At 47.0% G+C, this 26,365-nt stretch overlaps 2 protein-coding genes across 6 annotated transcripts in view; one reads left to right on the top strand and one right to left on the bottom strand.

The window, feature by feature from the left end:
- The window catches only part of LOC125758250 (uncharacterized), a 220,036-nt gene that overhangs the window by 50,507 nt on the left and 143,164 nt on the right, over window positions 1-26,365 (bottom strand). The gene's annotated exons all lie outside the window — the stretch shown is intronic.
- Window positions 1-26,365, top strand: part of LOC119390394 (uncharacterized) — a 164,017-nt gene that overhangs the window by 5,025 nt on the left and 132,627 nt on the right. The window contains exons 2-3 of one of the 5 annotated variants that reach the window (XR_005183303.2): window positions 12,414-12,475; window positions 22,272-22,709. The exons of 3 other annotated variants lie outside the window; for them this stretch is intronic. The gene's annotated coding sequence lies outside the window, so the exon portion shown is untranslated. Of the gene's footprint in view, window positions 1-12,413; window positions 12,476-22,271; window positions 22,710-26,365 lie in introns of those variants that run through there. One more of the 5 variants, XR_007415814.1, reaches the window with a different exon arrangement.

Here is a 26,365-nt window from a genome sequence, read left to right as displayed (position 1 = left end):
CACACGACAGCTAGCAGCTCACTCCTTTAGTATGCGACCTGGCGTTATTCAAGAATACGCTGGCGAAAGGACACGTGGCCGCTGCAGACACTGAAGCGACGTTCGGGCTCCCTTTAACTTCAGCGTAAACTTTGCGGTGCGAACACAAAACGTACAAAGGTAGGAGGCGCCTGCCAATTCGTGTAATGATACGGCACGTTTCGTGTCCGCCTCATTCCCGATTGTGAATGCGTGTGAGTGTCAGACAGTCGTGAGTGCTTATGTCGATAGTGAGTGTTTACGTAGAGTGGGTCGTCTCTGCTAAGCAACTTGGAACTGCTTTTTGTTCGTTATGGATAAACTGGTACATCATTCTCAATCGTACAAGAATGGCTCGGTTTTGAAGTTACGATACCGGCCTTATTTAGTAACTGTGCGAGTTCACGGGATCTGATTAGTTTTAAATGTTATACGTACCTGTTACTATAAACGGAGCGTCGACTTCAAGATAAGTTTTCACCAAACTGCTACGCTCTACTCTTTTATTCCTCCTTAACGAGCAGATGTTCCGTCTGTGAGTTATCGTGGGCATCAATAAACTTTTTATTGGAGCACTCTTCAGTGAAATCGCAGTAACGGAGAGTAAGATGCTATATTTAGTACCCAACACGATGTTTCAAAACAAAGCAATACTACATGCGCCGCAATGAACTGCCTTTATGTGAACGATTGGCGTGCTTAGGTAATTTTGCCTTACTTCCTGGTGTCGTTTCATGACCATGAATCGATACAATCTCGCCCAATTGTCAGACCTACTTACGCTTTATCGATTTATTCCACTTCTGAGCAATTTGGTCTCTTTATTGGCGATAAGCCATAATAATGAATCTGTATGAGCTGGCCCTGTGGATTGTCAGTACTACTTAAGCTTCAGAGACACAGAATTTATGTTCAGCCATATTGTCGCGTTTTATTTCAGAGCAATGTAGTTATGCTCCTGTGGTCAAGCTGCTAGAATTCGTTAATGAGGCTTTCGAAATGTAAAGCGCAACTTATTCGTTGGCAATAAGTGTACTTTTAGACTTGTCCATGCGCGCATATCTGCTATCATATCTGTCTTGAGAAATATGTATTCCAGTGTATACGTCAGTCCAGTCATTCCTCTTCCATTGTAGTTGTATAGGCGACCTCGTTTGCAGCCGATAATACCACAGCGAATTAGAATAACGTTGCGTGCGCAACAGAGTCACGGGTTGTGACGAGATGGTCATGTGATAGTTTTCTCCTTGCTAAAGAAATGAGTCGTGGTAAAGCTAAACAGTGCATATGACAACAAATACTAACGAGCCAAAAATAATGATAGATACTTTTGATACATACTAGGTTAGTCACTGCGAAAATACGCCTTACGCAGCAACGGCTCATATGTCACCAGTAACCTGATAAAAACAACAGTTGCATTGTTTGCAGTGTCTCACGGAATTCGCAGAAAGCACGCAAATGTAAGACAACAAATGCCTTGAAAGCAAAGCTTCCGCTCCAGCCTCGCGGTGTCTTAAGGCGTTGAAAAAATTGCACTTCTATTGGAAACGCGCCGAATGGGACGGGCGCATAGCAACGACGCATTGCAGGAGCTAATCGCGGAAGCTGCGGTAATAATTTACTACTTCACTTTACCGCTCCAAGAGGGGAACACCACCCCACCGACCGAGCACAGTGAGAGGAAAGTGTGAGACATAAAAGGCGCGTTTGTAAAGCCTCCAGCGTGTGTGACCATGGCGCAGCGGATAGCGTGCCCGACATCTGTTGTCGCGGTCTGCTTCGACTCCCGTTGAAGGAACTTTCCTTTAGGTTTTTTTTTTTTTGCCATCTGATTGGGTGCATTCTTGCGACGTCAATTTCGTGACGGAAATATGTCACTGATGTCTTGGTGCACTCCAGCATAAAACACCTTCATGTTAAAAAAAACATGAGCGCTCCCTGAGTCATAGGAATAGGTACAACACGAAAGCGAAACGTGCTATCACAGAAGTAGTTGATCGTCTATTGTGGTACGGCCGTACTGGAAAGACGCGCGGCCGTTCCGGTTCCGTGCGCGTCTCTAGGCTGGCCGTAATTGTGCACTGATATGTGAGAGCTTGTACAATGTCTATTAGCGGGCAGCTATAACACCGTTTGACGCCGATGTAACCATGTCGATGCCTGGTGGCACAACTGCATCCCCACGACTAATGCCAATGATCATGATTTCACTGTTGTGGCAGCTGACGTTGTTAACGCACACGTGTACACCGAATATCGCGAATCCCGCTCAAATATAGTACTATCAAGCATGTAATCAAAACTAAAAGTGTCCCCTATGAAAACGCCTGAGACTACTCAAAGGCGAAATCTATGTTCTTCTGCTTTTTCTTCTCAGTCGATGTGCCGATCAAACCACGCGTCCCTCCGAACGTTTTCCTCACCTAAAGTGGTTTTGCGCTGCCTCCGTGATCGGCCAACGTTCGGCCAAGCGACAATGTCATGCGATTGCATCATGATGATTCATAGTGTCGCCACGATGACGTCACAACGTTTGACGATCTGTGACGTCATGATGATTTTCTGCATCACTCGTGCAGGCCGCGCCGACGCAGGACGCCTACACCAACGGTCCATTTTCGTGTTTGATGGGGCATCTAAGGCTTTCGACTTAAAACACTGGTACTCTCTATGCACCCCTTCAAAGCGTCGTCAGTTGAGGAGAGAAACGGGAAGTTGTGCACTCCCCACTATTAGGGGGCTCATGCATACACTGCTACAATGCGCTTCAAGAACTCGGGAAGAAGAGTTTCGAAGCTCCAGCCGTGAAGGCGCGAATGCGTCGCGCTTGGGAATGGCGCGTGTTTCGCTTCACGAAGGCTTGACATTCGCGCGGCGACGTTGTTGCCTTTCTGTGGCGCTTATTGCCACAGTTTGATTAGTCGGTGCAGCCACTCGAAGCAGTTGGCGGCGGAGAAACACTGCTGGGGCATGTGGAAGCTTCACTACTAGGAAAACAAGCCGTCACAAGCTAACAAGGCTCGATAGACAAAACACGTAACTGCGTCTACAGCGACTCCGCGATGCTAGCCCCGCCAGCATTCCTCGATGGCATGGAGACGCCAAAGACGCTTTCACACGTGGCCGCGAAGAGCGCGAAAGCGGCAAAACGCACCGGAAATTCGCTCGCTTCGCCGCCTAAGCGGTCGGAAAACCACGCGACGAGCCTAACGCGAAAAAGTCGGTCCGAGACCATTTTTTCCGCCAGGCGACAGCGGAACGCCTTTCCACTTAAAAGTAAGCTGCATTTACTTTGCCTGTACTAGCTAAGAAACCACGTGACGTTAACAACTGGCCGCTAAGTCATCATGGCGGCCAAGGCGTCGGCAGTTTTCACATGCACGCAATTGAGAACTATTCGCGCAGCACGACAAAACTCGTAGCCTCGGCAAGGACGCGTTCCTCGAGAGCCTGGTTTGGATTAAGATTACCTAGAAGACATGAAGTAGAAGAAGGTGCAGCAGCAGCGAGTCGGCGTGCCCCAATATATCTCGATTTTGTACAGCCGCGTGAATCCACCGGTGCCGCTGCCGGCGTGTCCGCTTATGTAGTTTTTTGCTGGTGTATCTCGCGAAAGAACGTTTTGAAAAGGCGTAAACAATTTTTTTCCTTGTTTCGCATGCAAAGCATGAATTTGGTACGAAATTAAAAGCTCAGGAAAGGGGCAAAATGGAATGAATTTTCCAAATGGCGAAGGCCGCGGGCGCATTCAGGTGTTCAGAACAAATTTCAACGTGTGCACTCGCGCGAACACGGTTTTCCGGCCGCTGTGACGTTTTGGCTTTCTCTTCACTTCTCAAGTGTGAATGCGCCATAACTGATTATTCGCCGAATCACTCCCTATTGGCGCTCGGTAGTGTCTTGACGCAGTACTTCACCGCTTTTGGACGGCGGGACTGCCCCGCCAAGCAAGAGCACTGCGTGAGAGAGAATGTGTGAGAGATATAAGCGCGCTTGTGGAACCTGTTGCACGTGCATCGATGGCGCAGTGGCTAGAGAGCCAGTCACCTCTTGTCGCGTACTAAGAAGCACTGGGCTCGATTCCCGGCGAGTGAACTTTTTCTTCTAAATCTTTTTTTTGGCGTCCATGAGTGCGTCATTTTCACTGACGGACCAACGTTTATAGAACTTCTTTCAGTTTGAAAACTCGGCGGTGTTGCGCGGCGCCGCCGCAAGCGGTGGCTGGAAGTGGCGCTGCTGTCGCAACAGGCTTCAGCCATTCCAGCTACGTGCGCCGGTTCGCGTGTGTGTGTGGCTGTGGTTGCGCAGTGTCCGCGTGTTGTAGCACGCAGACGGAAGAGATTTTGCGTGTTGTTGTGTCCTGTGTAGCGTGTATGTTTGCTCTTCTGCAATGCCGACTTGTTGTGTGCCTGGATGCACAAGCGGTTATAGGACTAACAATTCCCCGAGACACTTCTTCTGGGCTCCACGTGATCCGGCTCTCCGTGCAGCGTGGGATCGCGCTATTCCCCGTCTCGACAAAAGGCTGACGGAAAAATCGCAAGTTTGCGATGTGCATTTTCATACCGAGGACATCTTGAAAACGTACAGCCACATTGTCGACGGGAAAAAAGTCGAAATCGCTCGCGGTAAGTGGAGTCTTGTGCAGGGAAGTGTGCCTAAAGTTTTTCCTAACCTCCCATCGTATCTTTCGAAGCCGCCAACAAAAAAAAGAAAGATTCCAGATCGAGGAAAGACGGTCGAAGGAAAATGTTTGAAGCGAGTTAAATCACCCTGCGAGCCTGAAAACTGTGCGGATAACTCTGGCGTCACTTTGGCAAGCGGTGCGCTCAGTCTGAGCGATGTTGAAAATGTTCGTTTGCCGTCTACGAGTTGGCGTAGCATTGACACCTCTGATGAAAACGGCAGTTTTTGTGGCCTTTTATGCAATAAAGGCTGAAGAACGCACACTAGTAATTGAAAAATGCGTCATCGTCGCTGAAGATATGTCAGTGAGTGTTAGCGCGCATGGGCGTGTTGCGAAGGCATTTCAATCTGACACTATCACCGTGCTTTCACACCTGACAGAACTGCTCGCGCGTGTTGACGCACTGAATGTGTGCACAGGCTGTGAAAGAATATGCGCAGGGGCGCTACTATACGAAGGAAGAAGCAGCTGCTGTGAAGTATTAACCCAGAGTATAAGCTGCATACGTTGTTCGAAGCTGAAGATAAGGCTAACCAGGAAGCAGGGTCAAGAAGGGCGCAAGCAACGGGAGCGGCAGCAAAAATTGAACATTTTACGAAAAAAGAGCCGTGAGAGCGGCGGTTCGACCAAAGAAGCTTTTGCACGACGTGAGGGAGCTGGAAGATAAATTGGAATCGGAGCCCGACAACATTAAAGAAGCACTTAGCGTCTTGCCACCTATTCAGCAAATGGCCATTGAAAGTTCCCTAAAGCTAAGTGAAGGCGAAAGCTCCCCAAGGGATTCGATACAGCACTGCATGGCTAATGAACTGCCTCCTCTTAAGGATTGCCTGCCCAAAGGCATACAGGCTAATAAGGTCCATGAAGCTCTTGGCGCTGCCCCATGCAGTCGTCTGACCAGATTCTTTCAGGAATGCCTTGTGAATATGGCTTTAATAAGGTTGCACTGGAGAGCATTCAAGCGTACTTTAATGAAAAAGGAGGTACGTCCAACTATGGGACCATATTAATTGATGAAATCAAGCTCAGACAAGGCGTGGAATTCAACTCATCGATCTACAAGTTTGATGGCTTTGTTAACTTTGGTGACACCACTCCTGATGAAATGGAACACTAGCAGATCATGCACTTGTTGTGATGTTTGTTCCTATTTTTGAGCCCTGGGTTCAACCAATTGCTTCTTTTGCAACGAAAGGTGCGGCACCTGGTATTGTGCTTTCGAAAATGGTGCTAGAGTCAGTACTTCAATTAGAACGCCATGGAGCTTCAGTCATAGCTGTGGTATCAGATGGTGCTGGAAACAATCGCTCAATGTGGACCCATTAGGAATAAGTGGAAAGCTCTCCCAAGCCCGAAACAAGATCCAGCACCCGTCACTCAAAGCAGGACAGTTCTTGCACTTCCTATGTGACGTCCCACATGTGATAAAATGCATCACGAACCATCTGCTGACACACACCTATGGCATGGTAAGTGTAATTTGCTATCATTTTAATATAAAACTTAATTCTATCGATGGAGAGTTACTCAGTTTTTGGTCTGTAGTACTTGTGTTACATGTGGAAACAAGATATTACTATTAAGAAATGGTGAGCTCGTCTTTCTTGTTTTTTAGTATCTTTATTTCCTTTTCAGGCTGGCAGCCACAAAGTCAACTTCAATGACTACAAGTTGCTTTACAAGATGGAGGAGAATAACCAACTGAAAGTCGTGCCTAAGCTGACAACTTGCCACGTTAATCCAAGCAACCTGCAAAGAATGAAATGTCAGGCTTGCGGCACAGGTACGTGTTAACCATTCTGAGCAATAATTGCACAAAAACAGATTATTCACTTTTGCTTCCGCAGTTTCAGACAGAAACCTGGATGCTCAATTTGTTTTTTGACTGCCTTCTTGTGCCATGTGACTGCCCATTAATCTTTAGTGCCTCACTTCATATCCAGTTTTCAGCAGGAGTGTTGCTATTGGCTTGAACATCTACAGGGAGCAAAAGGTGCCTGGCTTCAGAATACCCAGGGCACGGAGGAATTCACTCTACTGGTCAACGATTTGTTTGACGCACTGAATGCAGGATACCAGTAGAGGGTATCCGAAAGAACTCTCCTAAAATCCAGGTGAGAGGAGTATGCCATGTGGTGCAATGCTACGATTATGAAAAACTTGTTCAACCGACGAAGGTACCTTAATACGTGTAGTGTCCGCATGCATACACTGCATAACAGACAAGTAGACATCACTGGCAACTCGTATTTAATGTCACAGCATAGGTTTTTACATACAACATATAGGAGTAATAGATGCCACAATAGTTGCTGGTATTGCTTTGTGCATGCGCTTTGTTTATAAATCATCATTTACATGTTTTTTTTATGCAGGTGATCAAAGGGTTTCTTCGGATGCTTGATTCAACAGCAAGGCATTGTACAGACAGCAACACAAAAATGTTCACCTCCCAGATGACAGCAGAGTCTTTGAGAGTGACACTATTGTCCACGCTTGACATCATTGACTTTCTCCACAGCAAAGGAGTGCCATACGTGCTTACTGCTAAACTGAATCAGGACCCACTAGAGGTACCACATTTGTTTCTTTACGAAATTTTCTTAATATGAATGACGTTTATAACATATATGTTTGGAACACTAATTTATTGTAGCTCATTTTTATTTTCAGCGCTTCTTTGGTGTTGTTCGCAGCTTTGGTGGTGACGAAAATCACCCTACAATCACTGGCTTCAGCCAAGTCTTTCGACTCCTGAGCTTACATACTCCTCTAAAAATGGCATCAAGAGGTAACTGCTCAGGGGTTGCGGATCCTGTGCTGATATCATTGGACAAGACCCTGAGCGACAAGAAGATGTCAGCCCTAGTGGAAAAGCAAGCCAGAAATGAGAAACTCGACAGCATTTTGAAGTCAATTACCCTTGAAGAAAGCACTGTTAGTGCAGTAGAGCATGACTATAATCACCCGACTGCTGAACAAACAGTACTGTATTATCTTGCAGGTTATGTGGCGAAGAAGGCACTAAAGTGCTCTGCATGCACGGAGTGCCATGCTACCACCACGGATGTGAAATGTGTGCCACCAGCAGCTGTGTTAACGGAGAAGAGATCGTTTGTCCCTGGTGCTTTAAAGCACCCTTCCCAACAGTTGGTAAAGTTGCTGCAGGCATTGAGCCTGTGATACAGAAAGAAACGAAGGAAGGAAAGGTTTTGGGAGCCTCTTTTGGGGCATTGTGGACCTCTTGTCTAATCGATCACTCGTGCGACTGGGCTGCGATTTGCATGCCGAGGAATTTACGGTGAAGTTAATTAAGTTTTATTTGGTTATGCGAATGCATTTTTACTCCAGGCACCTTGCAGAGAGAAGCCAAGTCAGTGAACAGGTCAAGAATGCCAGGAAAAAGGCTCGTTTACTGTAAATCTGGAAATCGTGCAATTTCTGTAAATATTGTATGTAAACCAGCGAAACTGTTCAATAAAATGTGTGACTTTTTGTGCTTTTCTCACTATAACTATTGTCCTGTGTAAAGATACCACTTCTCACATTTATATGTTCATGATAGCCTGAAGTTAGTTCCAATGCATTGTATTAAAAGAACCTGTTAATCCCACTATTTATTCACATTTAATGTTGCCGAGGTGCATATGAATAACTGCAAATGAAGAAAAAAATATATGGCATAAGCAAGACCATACTTTTCAATGCGGTAAAGCATGCTATAAATGAGGGGGAAAACATGAAAGGGTGTCATTTCAAAACATTAAACGTGCAAGCGTATAAAGGTAGAATTGTAATGCTGCAATCACTTTACTAAGCTGTTTAATACAGTTTTAAGGAGGAACGTTAAAAATGTGTAAAACAAAAAAAGCTATCGTTAGTATTTGTGAAGGATTAAAATTGCATACAAGATATGCTGTCGGGCGAGGTGAGGGCCCAATTTTAGATGGTGAGGCTATTTTCGATTATGTGCGCTACCGTTCTGAATGTAACCTCTCAAGCCCAAGTGGCTCCTTTCCGCAACTCGCAGAGATGAGCCAGCGAAAAACTGCAGTCCCGATGGGATTTGATCGATATCGAAGTGTGCCGTGACACGTGCATAAGTTCATCATGCGCTTGCGAGGGTCGATTTCTGCAAGTGCGCTCTGCCGCATAGTCGATATGCATTAACAATGTTAAGCGATGTGTCCTAGTGTTCTTGGCGTTTCTTGGGCACTTAAAACAAACTATAATGGGTAATGCGCGAAGGCTGTGAGCAGAACGTACTGCACAACTCCTCGCGGCGCTCCTACAAAATTCTGTCATTACGTATTTTCACAGGACCTACCAGAACCTTTGGAGTATTCCCCGTTAGGATTAAAAAAAAAAGATTGTTTTCAAAGCCGCTCGCGTTGTCGTTGAAAAGTGGACTTAGACAACAACACTAATGCCTGTCGCCCTGAACTTGATGAGAGGCGCAGCAACCACCGAGCTCTCGGTGCCTACTATAGTTCGCGCAACATAAAACACCATCTAACGCGCTTTCAAACATTCTTGCTAATGTATTAAACCATCACGATTACCTAAAGAGAAAAACTAGTCGTTCTCGTTGTTGCGTTTTCAAGGAATTCATTATTTGCGCGGATAGCAGCTGCATGCGCGACGTTCGCTCACGCTTTGTCGTCTGCTACGTAGAGCCTGTTGCCGCAGTAGCGCCCCCCTGGACCGGAAGTCCGTTATGCGCCGCTTTCAGAGTACGGCGGAGGCGGAGAGTTTGGCAACTGAACAAGGTTCTATAAACGTTGGACGGAACTACGCCAGTGAAGTCTTGGTGGACCGCGGCAGGAAACACTTTCGTGTTAAAAAGAAACACACACACACACACATTCTATTTTTGTGTTTTAATATTTCTCTCACCTTCATTTATATAATACTAATAATATTAATAATATAAAACAACAATAATAATGTTTATTTCTCATCAACACATTTTATGAAGGACAGCTGCAGGTTCACGCAACAGATTACAAAATTTAAACATGTCGCCTCGCATAATTCTCGAGGTGTGGCGCGCTACTGTGAGCGATGTCAGAGCACCGATTTCTACGTACGGGATCGACGTCAGAGCACCGACAACTACGTAGGGTCATTTCTTGTTGTGTATTATCCTCTCCATCTTGGGGCGCCCGTCCGCGAGAAGGGCAAGCGGAGTTTACTTTGAACTTTGACCTGTTTTCGCGGCGCTTAGCGTTCTAAATCTTGGCAGATGTGATCGTGGGCGTCCAGTGTACGAGTATGCATTGAGTTTGTCAGCTTGAAATGGCCTTTAAAGTACAGTTATTCGCATCAGCAGTTCATTATAGGTGATTCGTCTTCACTACATCAGCGTCGTGAAGACGCGCGATGCGTCTCAGTATGCTGGCTTGCACCACCAAAATTCTTCGCGAAACCATCATCATTGTCGAGAATGCGCCAGCCGTCTGAGCGCCACTGTATGTCCGTGGGAGAACATTAAATGTATCGTCTTTTCCTTCGTGAGACATGCGAAGATCAAACCCCTTCATCTGTACATTTCCAAGATTGTACACATGATTACGTGGTGGGGAAGAGTGGTTTGCCGCAGCCACTTGTAAGTGTTGCTCTGTGTGTGTGTGTATGGCGAAGTTTGCTAAAAAGAGGCACAAATGTGTATACCGATTCAGCATTTTCGTATGAACGACTATGCTTGGTTGAACGCTTAAAAGCCTTCAGGTAATGAATATTTGTGGTCACACGTTGCTTATCGAAATGCAGCCTCTTACCTCTGACTGACCTTCTGTTGCTTCATGCACTTGCGATAACATTGTCACGTGATTGTCACGATCAAGGAAGCAATCGCAGCCGGTAGAGATCAAACTATTTATTGGGCATATCAGTTCTTCGGAATCGCGCAATGTGGCGGAGGGGTTGTGAAAGAGAAACCGACAGTTGCGGCCGCGGTGGTTGTCACCTTCAATTTCCTATTTATTTGGCCGATTGGGCGAACTTGTGTCTAGAAAAAGAACGACACTCCAGTTGCAATGATATCGGCATGCAAAGTCGCTGCAGCGTCGAACAATCGATCAGCAGCAAATGACGTCAGCATATATACATGCGGAATCGAAGATTACAGCCTTATCTTTGGTGACCATGTTAGATTCAGAATAAACTGTATTGCAACCAGATGGCGAGTTGGGCAGGCGAAACGAGATCTTTAGCGCTATCGTGTTAATAGACAATATCGTTTAAAAATTAGGATGAAGCACACCGAATACATGTACAGTAAGCGCTGTCCTGTCTACTTCTAGTGTCCACTGTTGGGTATCGGGTGTCTCAGCTTGCGGCTGCATCTGCGCTGAGCTAATAGACGACGCGGACAAGGCGACGGTGAGTTAAGGCAAAATATATGTACATACATCTAAACAGAGGCATTACATATTCGGCGTTGGGCCGACAGCTTATTGGGCTCGCAATGAGGTGCAAAGACGACCCGGGATTTCTTCGTTCGCTGTTCCCCCTTCTCTTAGCGAAGCTTGGTTGTTTTATTGCCCTGGGATCCCTTGAATCAGCCAGCAGTGCGAAGCCCCCGATCAGGAACCGCCGTTAGTCGCTGCCTTGAATCGGGTCCGTTGATGAGAGGACTTGCCAGACGTTGCGTGAATAATTGCCGCCGGTTACATCACGCGCACCAAAGGAGTTGCCGTGGGTTGCATGAGATTGCCAGCTTGAATATACTGCTGCAGCAATGAAGTTTGGATTGGGAACCCTGACATAACACCGCACCTTCGGTACACTTCATCTTAATTCTTAAACCATATTATCTATTAAATCGACAGCATTAAAGAGCTCGTTTCCCAGAAATTCTGGTGACGACAGCGGTGTCAGCGGCGGTGCGGTTGGTTGTGAGCGAAAAATGAGCGTTGTCGGTGAGCGAAAATTAGATGTTCATGCAAATGATGAAGTAATAGAAAAAAACCTCGGTTCTTGTGGAACGGGGGATTCGAGCCTGCGACCCCTCGCCCCATGGCGTGATGTGTTTAGCCGCTCAGCCACCACGCATAGATCTATCAGCATGCTAACGGCGAACTATTTATATACACTATTTAGCGTTGGTTGCGCGCACATCTGGGAGTTTCTTCGGCGGCTAGACTGTCACTAGCGAGAGGGTGCAAAACGCCCACGGGCGCGGTGTTAAACGGCATCGCGCCGCCGTGGGGCCGTGTTTCGTCGCGTCGGATGCATGGATACTAGAGCCGGAGAACATCCGCACTTTGACCTTCCTTAAGGCACGGTTTAGATGTTCACCGGGAAGCGAAGCCAGTGTAGCGACTGGGGAGGCGATACCAACACGGTCCGATTATGTTATCACGCTGTACTCTTGAAAGCGATGTTCAAGCGTCCTCAAAGTAGTTCTTCGCGTTGGGCGCCCAATCTTACCGGAATATGATAAAGTAACCGGGAAAGTCCCCAGCCATTCTAGCGTGGTTTGCGCAAAATAGTGGTTACATGTGCAACGGACATGTTACATAACAACAGAAACAGGAGCGCCCGTCGCAATATTAAACTTACCAGCATTATGGTCTGGGAAGCTCTGCTTTTGTTTGCGCATCGGGTTTTCAGTAATCGCTAGTAGTGGTTATTTCCTAGGTAATCCTAATGGTATCGATCATATGTCTGAATAATATTGATGTTCGGTTCTGTATTACAGATAAAGACGTAACTTGCACATTTCCAAATGGCACTTCGCGGCCTGACGGGTCACCTTGTTTGGTACGTCTGCCTTGCATTGCTTTTCCTTGATTCTAGAATTCTACAATTCATTTTGTCTTGTGTATTCTTCTTGTATCTTAGGAAACTAATTATTGCCTATCTAGGGAGAGTGACGACGGACGAGTTGCCGAGTCGTCGGCCTCATATTTATTACGGAAAGCGCTAAGAAGAATCACAGTTGCGGCAACAGCGATCTACACCTACCGAGAATATGAGCGTGGGTGAACATACCAGGCCATACGAAGCGGCGCCTCCAAGACCTCGCGTTGTAGATAAACGTACACTATAGCCGCCCACTGCAGGTCCGCAGTGGTCAGCGCGCCTGCTTCTCCACAGAGCAACCGATCGCTACACGGGGTTCTCCTGACTTCCAAAGTAAAATCCATTGATACTTCATCTGACCTTTAATGGACTCCAAACACGCAAGGACTTCCTCCAACTACGTATCACGCGTAGTTCTTACTGTACTGCGACATATCCTCTATCTAACGGCAACTTGAAACAAAACAAGAGCATGCTCTATACTTGTGCCGAGCCAACATGGGGATGGCGCTGCAAACGATCAGGCCTAGCGCGAACTACAATGTCTTGCAATAAAAAATTTGCAAATAAAGGCATATATGCATAGAATATTTCTATGGAATAATGGCGTAATGAAAGTGCGCACACTCTCTGCTCTGTGTATGCACGATACGCACAGACGACCTGGATGTCATATGCATTTATATGTTCACTACTACGTAGCACTCTGCCACTAACCTCGCGAGCGCAAAGAGAGGCACGCCTGCGATTGAGTAGGGCGGTGGATGCGAGTGGCGTGTCCGCCGTGTCACTGCGAGCGCCACAGGTGATGCGACGCCCATTTCTGTGTCATACAACTAGTGGGCGCATGAACGATTACCCCTGGTATATTACAGGTCCGCATGGTGCTTTCTGTCGGTGGGAAATGAGCAGAGTCGGCTAGAGACGTGGTTGTTAGTCAATGACCTAAGGATTCGTCAGACGAAATCAAGCTAGTGCTCGTGCAGTGCTGTAGCCGTATCGATATTACGACGTAATGCACTCCAGATGTCAATGTCACGTCACAGAAAGCAGAAGTGTGGCGCGGACTATAAGCAGATGTAACATTATGCTTTGCTCTCACATGCTTAATCAGCTTCACGCAGTCCTGGTGTATTCCTTAGTACGAAATGACATATTGGCGGCGTCACGCGTTCGACGTCAGTGATCGCACTAACCCTTTACTAGCTCACTCATCCACGGCACACCCCGAAGAGCAACTAGCCACGTAAGCAGGCGCATGCTCTTGTATGAGGCAAGAGAGGAACCTGGGGAGCGCCGGATCAAGTGCACCCTACACGAGCTCTATCCAACACGGGAATTCTGTTATCTTTCTTGTACCAATCTGCTCTCTTCTTATCCTTTAAGGTTACACCTATCATTTTTCTTTCATTGCTCGTTGAGTCATCCTCAAAGTTAAACCCTCTTTGTAAGCCTCCAGGTTTCTGCTCCATAGGTAAGTACCGGTAAGATGCAGCTGTTATATACCTTCCTCTGGAGGGATAGTGGTAAACTACTATTCATTATTATAGAATGCCTGCCGAATGTGCTCCACTTCATTCTGATTCATTCAGTTACTTTAGTCTCGTTGGTCGGTTGCGTGGTTGAAAGACGGTGGACAGATTACGTTAGAAAAACTGGTGATTCTGTGTACGAAGTGCCTCCTGACGGAGAAGGTGTAAGAATATTGGAGCATGTTTGTATTTATGGCTAGGTTCATCCTCAAGCCCTCTACTTTCCTGGCGTAATCAAGCGATTTCTCTCGCAACGCAAATTTTGACGGGGAGACAGCAGGAGTTCAGTTTTATTTATACCTGTACGCCGTCGCGACGCGCCGCTGACACCACCTGTTGTTGCTCACCCCACTCGCGCCGCCGCCGAAGTCCGGAGAGTGATCACGGCGCCGCCGCCGACGCACAATTAGTGCAGCGCGCTGCCGTTTGTCTTTTCTTGAACGGGGACTCTGGACATAAAACATACATTAATTCACCGGGGAGGTGTTCACGATGTGTCCATGTAATGAACTGTCCATTGCAGCCACCCCTGAATGGCGGGAGCTCGGCGAGTAGCGCGCCCTCTGCTTCCTGTTGTTCTTCTTAAATGTCATTTTGACGTAACGCGGATTTCACAATTAACTCTCGACAGAAAAGAGAGGGACGGAACGCGCTTCAACACAACGAACGCAGCCGCCCGAGATCCGCTTTTGGGTTCACATCTCGGACGCCGTGCATGAACTCTGATCGTGTTTGCCATAAAATTAGGTTTAACGCCGCCGCCCATCTAACGCACCTGTGAAGGTCGGTACGCATTCCCTGCATCGTTCTCAAACATCTCGGAAACATTCAAGCGCTAGTTCAGACATGTCGAATACCTGTTTCTGTATATTTCGTCCCCTTTATTCTTACACTGGGAATGTGCTGGCGGTTTCGGTGTGTCGACTTGGTCAACAGCGAGCTGACACTACGCTCCCTGACGATAGCGGCTGAAGCAGAAATCAAACGAGCCGGCCCACCTCCGTCGCTCGGAGGGCGCATGCGATCACATCACCCCGCTCGGGGAGGCCTGCCGTGTGGGCAGAGAAGAAACGACCCGCCCTTCTTGAACGAGCATGAAGAGACACGAGGTGAGGGGGGGGGGGGCGTGCCGCTTGAGCAGCAACACTGAACTTTGATTCTATGGGCGCGCGCGTGTTCTCGGCGCCATCAGCGGGCGGCTCGTATACTCTTCGACGTGCTGCGCAACGAGAAGAGACTGTGCGGAAGAGCATTTTCTCCCTGGAGCGGCCGCATTCTCTTACACCAGCATTTTGTGGAGTTACGCCTGATCGGATCCAAACGAGTTGGCTGCCAGCCTCACTTCGTATAACATAATTTGTTGCTATGGCGTCTAGTGCTTCGCCCTTGCGGTGACACTGTGGCTTTTTAAAATGAGATTGCAGGCGCAACGCCGCTAGTGGTGTATGGTACAGAACCTACACAATAGAGAGCGACTATGCTGAAAAGAACGATCAGTCATGCACCCTGCTATGGTCATGAATGAGGAGCTCACACGTTTTACTCTATCATATTTAGACGCTTGTCCACACCATTTATGAATTGCGTGACGTCTGCGTTTCCTGAATCAAGTTTGCCCAAAAGCGTTTTACTCTTTATCTACCTCTTTAGCCGCCGCAGTGCCTACTGGTTATGGTGCTCGACTACTGACGAGAAGCTCGCGAGGTCAAACGCGGCCGTGATGGCCACATCTCCATCTAGTCGAAATTCTATAGAGGTCAGTGTGCTTAGTTTAGGTGCGCGTTAATAAACCGCATGTGGCCGTAATTTTCAGGACCCTTCACTATGGCGTCTCTCATTATGATGTAGTCGTTTTGCATTGTGAAACCATGGCAATTATTATTATCTACCGCTTCCGCTGCTTTGTCCTGCAATGCTCCAACGATACTACATTATACAGGATCAAGTTGGATATTTAAATGCGAAGCATTTCTTAGCGAACCTCAGGCCTACCATGACTGGTAGTCTGACGTTATGCCACACGAAGTGGTGACGGACGCTTACTGGGACTGGATCACAGACCTCCCTCTCTCCCCTCCGGCTCCTCCCCTTTCTTAAAAAGGGAAATAAAGTTTCTTCACTCACTCACTCAGGCACTTTGGGCATTTCTATCTATCTATCTATCTATCTATCTATCTATCTATCTATCTATCTATCTATCTATCTATCTATCTATCTATCTATCTATCTATCTATCTATCTATCTATCTATCTATCTATCTATCTATTTAGCCGCCTACGTCTGGGTGCTCTCCTGGTCGTCTTCACAGGTTGTAATATACCAAAATTTGTACACCATAGGATAAGTGTATGACGAACACGATTCAGTGGTCATGACATGAATCCACGTGCTCGACGTTTCGGACGAAGTGGACGAGTGGATGGTAGCCCAGTGTCTCCCAGGGGTGCTCTGTCTTCAGTTCCCTAACTTTGTGTCCGCCGCTGTGGTATAGTGTTTACGGTGCCCGGCGGCTGGCCCGAAGGTCGCGAGTTCGATCCCGGCCGCTGCCGTCGCATTTCGCTGGAGGCAAAATACTAGAGGCCCGTGTACTGTGCGATGTCAGTGCTCGTAAAATAATACCAGATGGTCAAGAATTCTGGAGCCCTTCACTACGGCGTCGTTCATAATCATATCGTGGTTTTGGGACGTCCATACATCCCGACCATACCTACCTAGCCCCGACCATACGTACCTGTATGTTGGCGTCTCATGCGCGGTCTGCATCAGTCATGATCCACAGCCGTAGCGAAAGTGCGAAGCATGGCCATGATAAAAAAAATGCTAAGCTGGTTTAACAGTCGTATGTGAATGTTCTTTGAGCATTTTCTCTCTCGAGATTTTTGACATTGTATGTTTTGATTTACATCACACATACAAATTTATTTTGTTTGAAAGATGTCTTGGAATTTTTCTCACTCCAGTATCGTCGTTTTAGTTTTGGGGCTCTTCGAACGTAAGCTTTTTCGAGAATTATAATCTTTTGTTTTATTAGTGCCAAATCTGCATAAAGGCTGCTGAATCGCAGAACAAAACCAAAGTAGTACACAATCAGTGACAAAACCTAGAAGATATGCGCGTTGCTAGGAAATTAAATGATCATGAACAACCCCTCGGGCTTCGTGATAAAAGACTGTGTAGAAAGTATACTCGGCTATGAACAGCTCAGCAAATTTTATAGTCATGCGCGGCAAGGAGAGTTTATAACCGGCGCAGGAATTTTCCGTATTATCAGGCAAGGCCTCTTCCCAGACAAGGCATGTGCTCACTCTCGTCAGAGCTGCCGCCGCCTGCCGTTTAACGTCGAACAGCAGATAGCGTGCTATTAGGTAATACTCGACATAAATCAAGAGTGCGTGTGAGTACGATGCGCTTCTTGCCACGAGGCGACGCCATAGGCCGGCGCAGCGCTCCATAGGCTGCTAACACTACACAGCCGCACCTGCGCGTAGAAATCGCAAATCGAATTAGCGATCTCATGTCATCGCGCGCCCTCAAGATTATAGAGCGCGCTTCCGCAAATTTTCTTTATTTGGCGGCGCTACACTAAATTCGACACATTGACTGAATGTTCACAGGGCAGCGGCAAAAGCTGGTGGCTCTGATAACAAAATTTGTCAAGGAAAGCACAAGAAAAACCCTGAACCTGTTTTGCTTAATGTGCAAAGTACTGCAGTGTTGTAGATAACTGGTCCTATGGAAGACCTCGCATTACAAGACAAATTTCCAAAAGCAGCAGAATGATGAGACGAAGCTTGCAGAATCTGACTATCTTTTTTTTTCCATTAACCCTCGGTGATTGTTAAGGGAACGCGTGAAAATCGGAACTTTCGCCCTTTTGAACACGAGCTGTTTCACACACTAACGACGGGTTGCACAGCAAGGAATGGTAGTTGTCGAATGCGAAATGTCCAAATAAAACTGCAAATAGGAATGGCTTAGTTGGCTACAAATCTTCTGGCTCCATTTTGAATTCGGGCAAATTTAGGCTACGGTTTCTCGAGCCTTTCGCTGCAGTGCGTCGTCCGACCTGGCAACATGGAATGGGCATCTTCTTTAGATGGACACATCGAGAATAGCTCCCCGAAAGTTGTATATTTACACCCTTCCCGAACCCTCACGAGCATTGCCTCACCTCAACGCTGCGGCATGTTCCAGCCTTAAAGCCCGACGACTCAACTCATTGGATAGCTTATTCTTGGAGTCTAGGACCCAGTACATTTCGCATAGATAAATGAGATAGACATGTAATTTATAGATGTAAAGGCAAGGAAAAACGCAGAATAACAGATAGCTGAGCTAGTTGGTAGGTATTCATGTGAAAAAGACACGACGTGCAAACAGAGACAACAGAGAAATCAAGATAGTGAATAGTTATCTCGCACGTAAACCACTACGCGCACCTGACTTGTCTACCTTCTTTATGCGCACTGTAAGAATTTTGAGTTATTAGCGACGCGTGTGGTGTCTTCACAACTTTCTTGTGTCCGCGTTGGCACGCCCTGCCTTATCAAAGGGCCCAAAAACAGCCTCTCAAAATACAAAATCGTGCGCCCTATTCTCTCTTGCCGTTTCTCGTGTTTTTGACGCACTTCGGGAGGCCAGAACGGTGATTCACCTGACATCATCAGGACGCATACTCTTGGTTGGTCCATTTACAAGAAATATCAGTTGGGAAATGTCTCCCACCCTGCTTTGCCATGCAGTAGACCACCCGTTCTTCCTCGTCTCGTACGACCATCGAGCGTGATCAATTTATTTCGCTCCATTTCGAGCATTTCCGACCACGCAAACGGAGATAACAGGAAGCAGACGACAAGCGCGAAACTTCGATACGCTCAACGCTTAGTGCTGACATTCTACGCGCGAAATGTGAAGAAATATCCGGCGAGGCGATCCGCAATGCCCACGAACTATAGGTGGCGCGCCGTGCTTTTCAATATGGCGCCAGGTGGAGGGTCAACCCGTTTGTTTGCATAGGAACAGATAGGACGTGCGGACGTACGGACCGTGCTACTTTCACCGGATGAAGTCATGAGCTGCGCTGGAATGGATATGAGACTAAAATACTTTCCCAAACCATGGAAAGTGCTAAGTACTCGCCACCTAATTATTTGCTGCGAAGTGAAAGGTTATATTTCAGCTCCGTTACCGTGCATAACGATGCTTTGCGAAATCCTGTGCGTGCTACATAAACCTGTATGAACTAGAATTGACGTATGAGCTGAACGGCACTCCGAGGTAGTACGTACCGAGCCTGCCTGACGGATTTGCCGCAGTAGTAGGCCGCCAGCGAGTAGCGCCATCGCTGCTGCGCGTGATGATGGCTTGCAAACATAAAAGTGTTCAGTGATAATACCCCGTCGTCATTACTTGCGCAGTCGAAAACGCGGTGTTACGTCTTCAACGGAACACAAGCATTTAACATGCCATTCAGTAGCGCTTGTGTCACAGCCATGCTGAGACTCTAGCCGTGTGTACTTCACTCGCATGTTGCAGGTTCTATCAGCATGATCGAAACATGAATATCGAAAAGAATAAACACGTATGCTTTTCGCAACGTCGATGAAGTTCGCCGAGAGGCGTGGATTGTGGCCGTGACTGCACGTTCCATCGCTCTAACCATTTCGCTTCATTGGTCGAGCTCGAGCGTGTTGGCGGCATGAGGCGCTCCATAATATCCACAATAAATGTGATACATGCAATGCACAAGAGGAGCTATGCTTTTATTTTGATCTCGCTCAAGGATATTATACATTAAATACAATCAAAGTGACTTACGAGCGTGAAAGAACATTAACGCACGAGGGGACGTGAAGTGCAACTCGCTCCTCGTGAGTTAGCAGCTGGTGGTTCATCGTCGCTGTCACTCTCGGTGCTTTCACAGTCTTCTACGCCCAGTGAAAAATCCTCGTCGTCAAGATGGCTTCTTTCAACATCACTGCTGAAAGCATTCTGAAGAATTTCCTCCGCCGAACGACTTCGACCACTCCGCGTCACCACCCTTACAATTAGACAGACGTCGGAGAACGTTTTGCTCTCAGACCGGTCAACAAGCAAATCGCTTGCAGTGTGCTGCCACCTATCAACAAACGTACAAAAACAAGCGGCGCAGCGGTGGCTATGAAACCCAACACACTGGCGAAGGACGGCGTGGATGGAAAGCGTTCGCTCCACGAAAGGCGTCGAGCAGACGCGTCCTCGAATGTTTGAAACGTTGCTCGCACGATTCGTAACAGCGCTTTGCTGACAAAGGATTGAGGCCCTATTTTAATGTATCGCCAACTTGAGATCGCTCAGTTATACATGAGCACATCGCGAGCCCGCGCGACCTCCCTCCCGCGTGCAGTGTTATGGGACTCATGCACTACAAGAAACACTGACCAATTATATATGCAAGTAAAACAGGGTGAGCTTCAACTGAATATGTCAGACGATAACATTTAACTTACCTACGTGGCTACAGAAAGCCTCGCGAAGCTGCTAATATGTGTACACTGTGGGCTAGCATTGAAAGCGTGAGTTGCCACGTATTTTCACGAAAACTTCGCGTCTCGCAAGAACGAATCAGATTTCTCGTGTCACGGAGGGCCCGGTTTGTTCACTGATGCAGGGAACATGCAAAGTCGTAGTGTTCCTTTCTTGCCGACGCGTTAACACTGAGGCTAGCACAGCCGAACAAGGGAGCGACTGCATAGTGCCGCCATTTTGTCGTCTACTAACCCTCCTTGAGAGGACGCTCCTGAATTCCGCTCGGTGGCGCGACAGTCTATGGGCATTGCGAATATCGCCTGTAAGAGTGGTAGTGAAGGCGAGAACTAAAGCAATGAAAAAGCGCCGGAATATTTGATTCTTCCAATGGACGAATTGTTTACAGCGAGACTAATGCAGCTCTCCATAAAAGAAAGGCGATCCCGCTTGCACGGCATTTTTTTTTCATTTTTTATTCTGATAAAAATTATGAGGACACTCTACGCAGGTTTTCACTGTTGTCGTCATGTGCCGTATAAACACCAAATCGATAACATTGCTCAACGCATCGTATTCTGTGGCTTAAGTAAAAGCTTGCGAGTGCTGGCAAGGAACATGGCTGAAGCAGAGATGAAATAAGCTGGCCGTCTGCGTCGCACGAAGGGTGTATACAATAACATCAGCCCGCGTGCCAGGCCTGCCGTCTATTGCTCTTCAACCACAACGGAAATAGGCCACCCGTCTTTCGCTGGGCGAAGGAAGAGACATACGGGGGGGGGGGTATGCTGCGTGGCGTGAGAAGCAGCTGTGAACTTTGACAAGCTGCACGAAAACCACGTCTCTCCCGGGAATGGCCGTATTAGCATACACCAGCGTTTTGTAGAGCTACGAGAAATCGGATCCAAAAGAGTTAGCTGCTAACCTTGGTTCGTATACCATTAGAACATGTTGCTGTCGCATTCACTGCTTCGCCCTTTCGACGAAACAGATTTCTGCAAACTTTAAGGAACAAATTTCTCTCCCCACCAACTCTGTGAAGTCTTTAATGCACTGTATTCAAAGAGATTAGTAAGAGTGCAACCACAATTGATGTTGTCCCGAGATTGCTACTGTGTAGGGTCCTTTCCGCCGAAGTTTTGGGCAATATTGTGGCCCGGTGGAAGGATTCTTGATTGCCACGTGGAAAGCTGGGTTTGATTCCGGCTGGAAGCGTGGTTATGTGCGAGTAAATGCGCGCTCCCCTACCGAAAAACGTGGCTGAAGCTGAGATGAGACATGCCATCTACGTCACACAAAAGGTGAGTGTGACAGCGTTGGGCTGCTTGTGAGGGTTGCTGAGGAGGCAGAGTGTGAGCTTCGCGCCTCCGAAGGAATCGCGTGGTCGCTCATGGCCGCGCGCCGTACACCAATAGACGTCATTAGTACACGGCTCATACCTTTGTAAGTTCTGTACTCTCGCCGCTTACTTCTCATTGAAACCAGAGACAGCCAGAAAATCGACTCGCTCGCTGGAACGGTTGTATTCAGCTACGCCAGCGTTTCGTATACTTACGCGAAATCGGATCCCAAAGGAGTCAGCTCCAAACCTAACATCGTGTAACATTCCTCTTTGCTGTTATCGCATTCATTGCTTCGCCTTTCCGGTGAAACTGCGTCTTTTAAAAATATAATGGTGGTAGTGTATTGAAGTAAAATATTCACTGCTTTCTTTCAGGTAAAACGTTCCGGCAGTGAATGTGAGGGGGGGAAATGCCGTGATGGTTTCTGCGAAATGACTGAATATGAGAAGAATTGTGAAACTGCCTAAGACCCAATTAAGTAAAAATATATTGCTGGAAGGAACACAGAACTGGTTCTACAAAGCCTGCCAGATGACGTTTACTCTTGTTTTTCACTCATGATTAAAATTAGCCACTTACATTTCAGCTGTCGCCCCACCACGGTGGTCTAGTGGTTATGGCGCTCGACTGCTGACCCGCAGGTCGCGGGATTGAATCCCGGCCGCGGCGGCTGCATTTCCGATGGAGGCAAAAATGTTTGAGGCCCGTGTACTTAGATTTAGGTGCATGTTAAAGAGCCTCAGGTGGTCAAAATTTCCGGAACCCTCCACTACGGCGTCTCTCATAATCATATCTTGGTTTTGGGACGTTAAACCCCAGATATTATTATTATTTCAGCTGTTCGCTTTTGACAACTTCTTGTGTTGTACAATTAGACAAGCGCTCGAAACTAAGAATCAAAGTTCACTGTCCTAAATTTGGTTTCTACGAAAAAATCAATAAAAGGAATGTAACTCCCTGGTGATGGAACACATAATGTCTCGGCATAAAACGGAAATTTATCGGCAGGCCATCTGTCGGCCGCGCTATCACCTCGCTAAGCGTTGCACCACATTGTCAGCGTGATACGCCTGATGATGTATGGGTGTTTTATGGCGCTAGGGCTAAATGTGGCCAAAGAGCACCGTCTAAATTTATGCTAGAATATCGATGAACCATGAGTTACGATGTGTTTAAGATATTGTGGCAGTAAAAAGGCCATAAACATAAAATGTGAGCACAATATTCGCAGAATTTGTCCTTCATCCTCTTCACCTGTATATAGTCATCATCAATGTGTGCGTGTTCTTCGTTCGAAGAATTGGTCAGGTGGCAATGCTGAATAAATGGCGTCGAGCCGTTTATGCAGCCGAGCCGCCTGGAATGGTGGAGGCTGCTTTCGATCTCCAATTCCTGTACGGCGTTGAGTTCCCCTGGAGCATCTTTCGGGTCGCCGTTTGCTTCGCTTATCCACTGTCAGGTCCCGAGAAGCGCTGTCTAGACCGTCCGGCAATAACACCAAACCATCCGCTCCCGCGTAGACCATCACCGCCCGGAAGCGGGAACCGCCCGTCTTCGGCGGTCACCCGCGCGGCCGCGACGGACGAAAATGCGCTCAAAGAACGCTCTCCGATAGTTGTATACTCTACTGCAAGAGACATTCCGTTAGCGTCGTTTGGATATGGTGAATCGCGCTTTAACCGAAGTGTACTCCACGTAAGTACAGTTAACTTGCCCGGTGGACACGGGTGAAAATTGGCGCCCGACGAGAATCCGAGTCATTCAAAAGAACATCATCACCTAATGACCTAAACATATGACGCAATTATGATGTCACACTTGCCAAAATCTGTGGCATCACCATCACGTCACCATGATGTGATAGACAGTGACATCAAATCATCATGTCATCAAATATCATTGATTGGTGGTGAAAGGTCGGCCGATCACAGAGGCAGTGTAAAGAGAGATGATGTGCAGGAAGCTTGCAATGCCTCCTATCCTGGAGGCAGTGCAAAACCACGTTAGCTGCAGAAAGCTTTCGGAGGGCGGCGTCTGAAGATCAATCCATTGACTGAGAAGAAAAGAACAACATGGCTTTCGACTTCGAGTGGTCTTAGGCAAATCTACGAGTATAAAGGGCCCTGTGATCTTTTGCGGTAGATCGTGGCTGAATTGTCACTTGTTCCTCGAGCACATTATTACAGCGAAAGCTGTTATGAGATCATTTCACCGGCCGTTTTTGGCGCCGTAGTTGTCCGCCGCCGGTGTCCGTAACCAGTATCGCTCGAAATAAGAAAAAAAACGCAATAAGAAAAAAACTCCAGGATGGAACGAGGTTCGAACCCGGGCCCTCTGCGTGGGAGCCCAGTATTCAACCTCTGAGCCATGCCGGTGCTTGAAACTGCTTTGCAAAAAGGTCCTATACAGGCTTCATGTCGGAAAGGAACCACATTAGCATATGCAATATAGCGTGGTAGAAGAGTAAAATAAGCACCAAGCGTCGCACAACGCGAATTCTGTAACCAGGCGTCACACAATGCGAATTGCGCAACGAGTAGGTTGTTGAATGCTTCCAACCCATTACAAAGGACTCTGCCATAATTCTTCATCGTCATCAGGCACAGCATCAACAAAGTGCGCATAATGCCTTACATGCGTATAGCAGGTACCAACGCTCTCCGTAAAATGACGAAAAATGGCACAATGCCTGCTGCCATACTTCTCAAAAATTACAATGATTTATAGCGTAGTGGGCTTCTCACAAGTGCATTTGTATTGGTTGCCAAGGAAGCCCATAAGCGCATGATCCACTTCCTTGGGGTCTCAGTAAAATTACACTGATTTATAGCGTAGTGGGTTCCTCGCAAGTGCACTTGTATTGGTTGCCAAGGAAGCCCATAAGCGCATGATCCACTTCCTCGGGGTCTCAGTAAAGTTTTTCGCCCCCCCCCCCGTCTCTCTCCCACGTCAATGTATGTTATACAGCATGACGGAAGAGGGAAATAGTGACCGGGCGTCACCCAATGCAAATTACATAACTGGTGGGCCGTTTAAAGATTCCAACCCATTACAAAGGGCTGATCCCTAATTCTTCATCGTCATCAGTCGTCGCGTCAACAAAGTGCACATGATGCCTTACTGACGTGTAGCTGGTGCCTCGCTTCTCCGCAGAATGACGAATAATGGCTTAGTTGGTGCTTCCCAACTTCACAAAAATTGTGATTTATGGCGTAGTGGGTACCTTTCTAGTGTACTTGTTTTGTAGCCCCAAGAGAGCTTAACGGGCTGTAGAAACGCTGCTCTTCCAGCTTTCGCTGTGACTGTGCTGCGGTTTCAGCGCAGGCCTGGCATTTTTGACACGGCCACGTATGTTCGCACCCGGAGGCGTCACTTTCTCCGTCGGTAGCGTTATTGATTTGGACACAGCACAGTCTATGACTGCGCCGTGTTAGCTTAAGAAGTCCACGCGAAGGATGTCCTGTCTCGAGAAATACGGTACTATGGCGAAGCTCACAAGATAGGTTCAGATAAGTTCCGTTGTTAATCGCAACTCTTTAATTTCATTTCATTTCATTAATTTCCTGTATTTTACCCTCCAAAGCATTACAATGGGGAGTAGGGTACATAAAAATAACAAAAAAGCAAACGAAAATAACATAAAAAAATAACTACACTACATATGAAGATACCATGTGAGGCTGAAACAATTGATTTCAAATGCTGGTATGATACGAAATACAGACAAAAATTATACACTATCCACATAACACTTTATGAAGAAACTAATTGCGTAAGGTGGGACAAAACATGTCATAATCTGAAACGCAAACAATGTTGAAGGGAAGTTGGTTTCAGTCTTTGGGCGCGCGTAGAACTAGGGATAATTCAAAAGTGTTAGAGCGGCCACTAATGACGTGTACGTCATTATGATGGCCCAAATGAGCTGAGCGATCGGATTGGGCTATAACGATACTGAGCTTTCAAAACTGAATGATTAAATATCTCACGAAAAAGCATTACACCAGGTGCTCTGCGACGTGATTCCAGCGACTACAAGAAAAGGGTGCGTTTCACTGAAACGCACCTGCCAGTGCGATTGTAGTTAGATGAGATGAAAGTACTGCGTCATTCGGTACCGTTTCAAACGAGTCACTTAAGTGCTACTGAAAAGGGTCCCAAATTGAGCATACGTATTTGAGTATAGGACGCACTAGTGTTTTGTACATTTTTAGTTCCGTAGTTTAAACAAGCGAATAATGTTGCCCGTAGGTACCCTTCAATGCGATTGCTATTGTTAATAACGTAGTTAATGTGATGTTTCCAGCCAAGTCAGACATTGTATGAATGCCCAAGTATGTGTGTGAAGTAATAAAATCTAGAGTAGTGTTATTTAGGTTATGGTTAGCAAGACGTCCGGTCAGGGGCGTAGCCAAGGGGAGGGGGTTGGGGGGGGGGGGTTCAAACCCTCCCGAAAATTTTCAATTTT

Source organism: Rhipicephalus sanguineus, chromosome 4 (genome assembly GCF_013339695.2).
Source record: "Rhipicephalus sanguineus isolate Rsan-2018 chromosome 4, BIME_Rsan_1.4, whole genome shotgun sequence".
In the NCBI taxonomy this organism is placed as follows: domain Eukaryota; kingdom Metazoa; phylum Arthropoda; class Arachnida; order Ixodida; family Ixodidae; genus Rhipicephalus; species Rhipicephalus sanguineus.
Note: the sequence above shows the minus strand (reverse complement) of the source record. Positions and strands in the feature narration are given on the sequence as shown.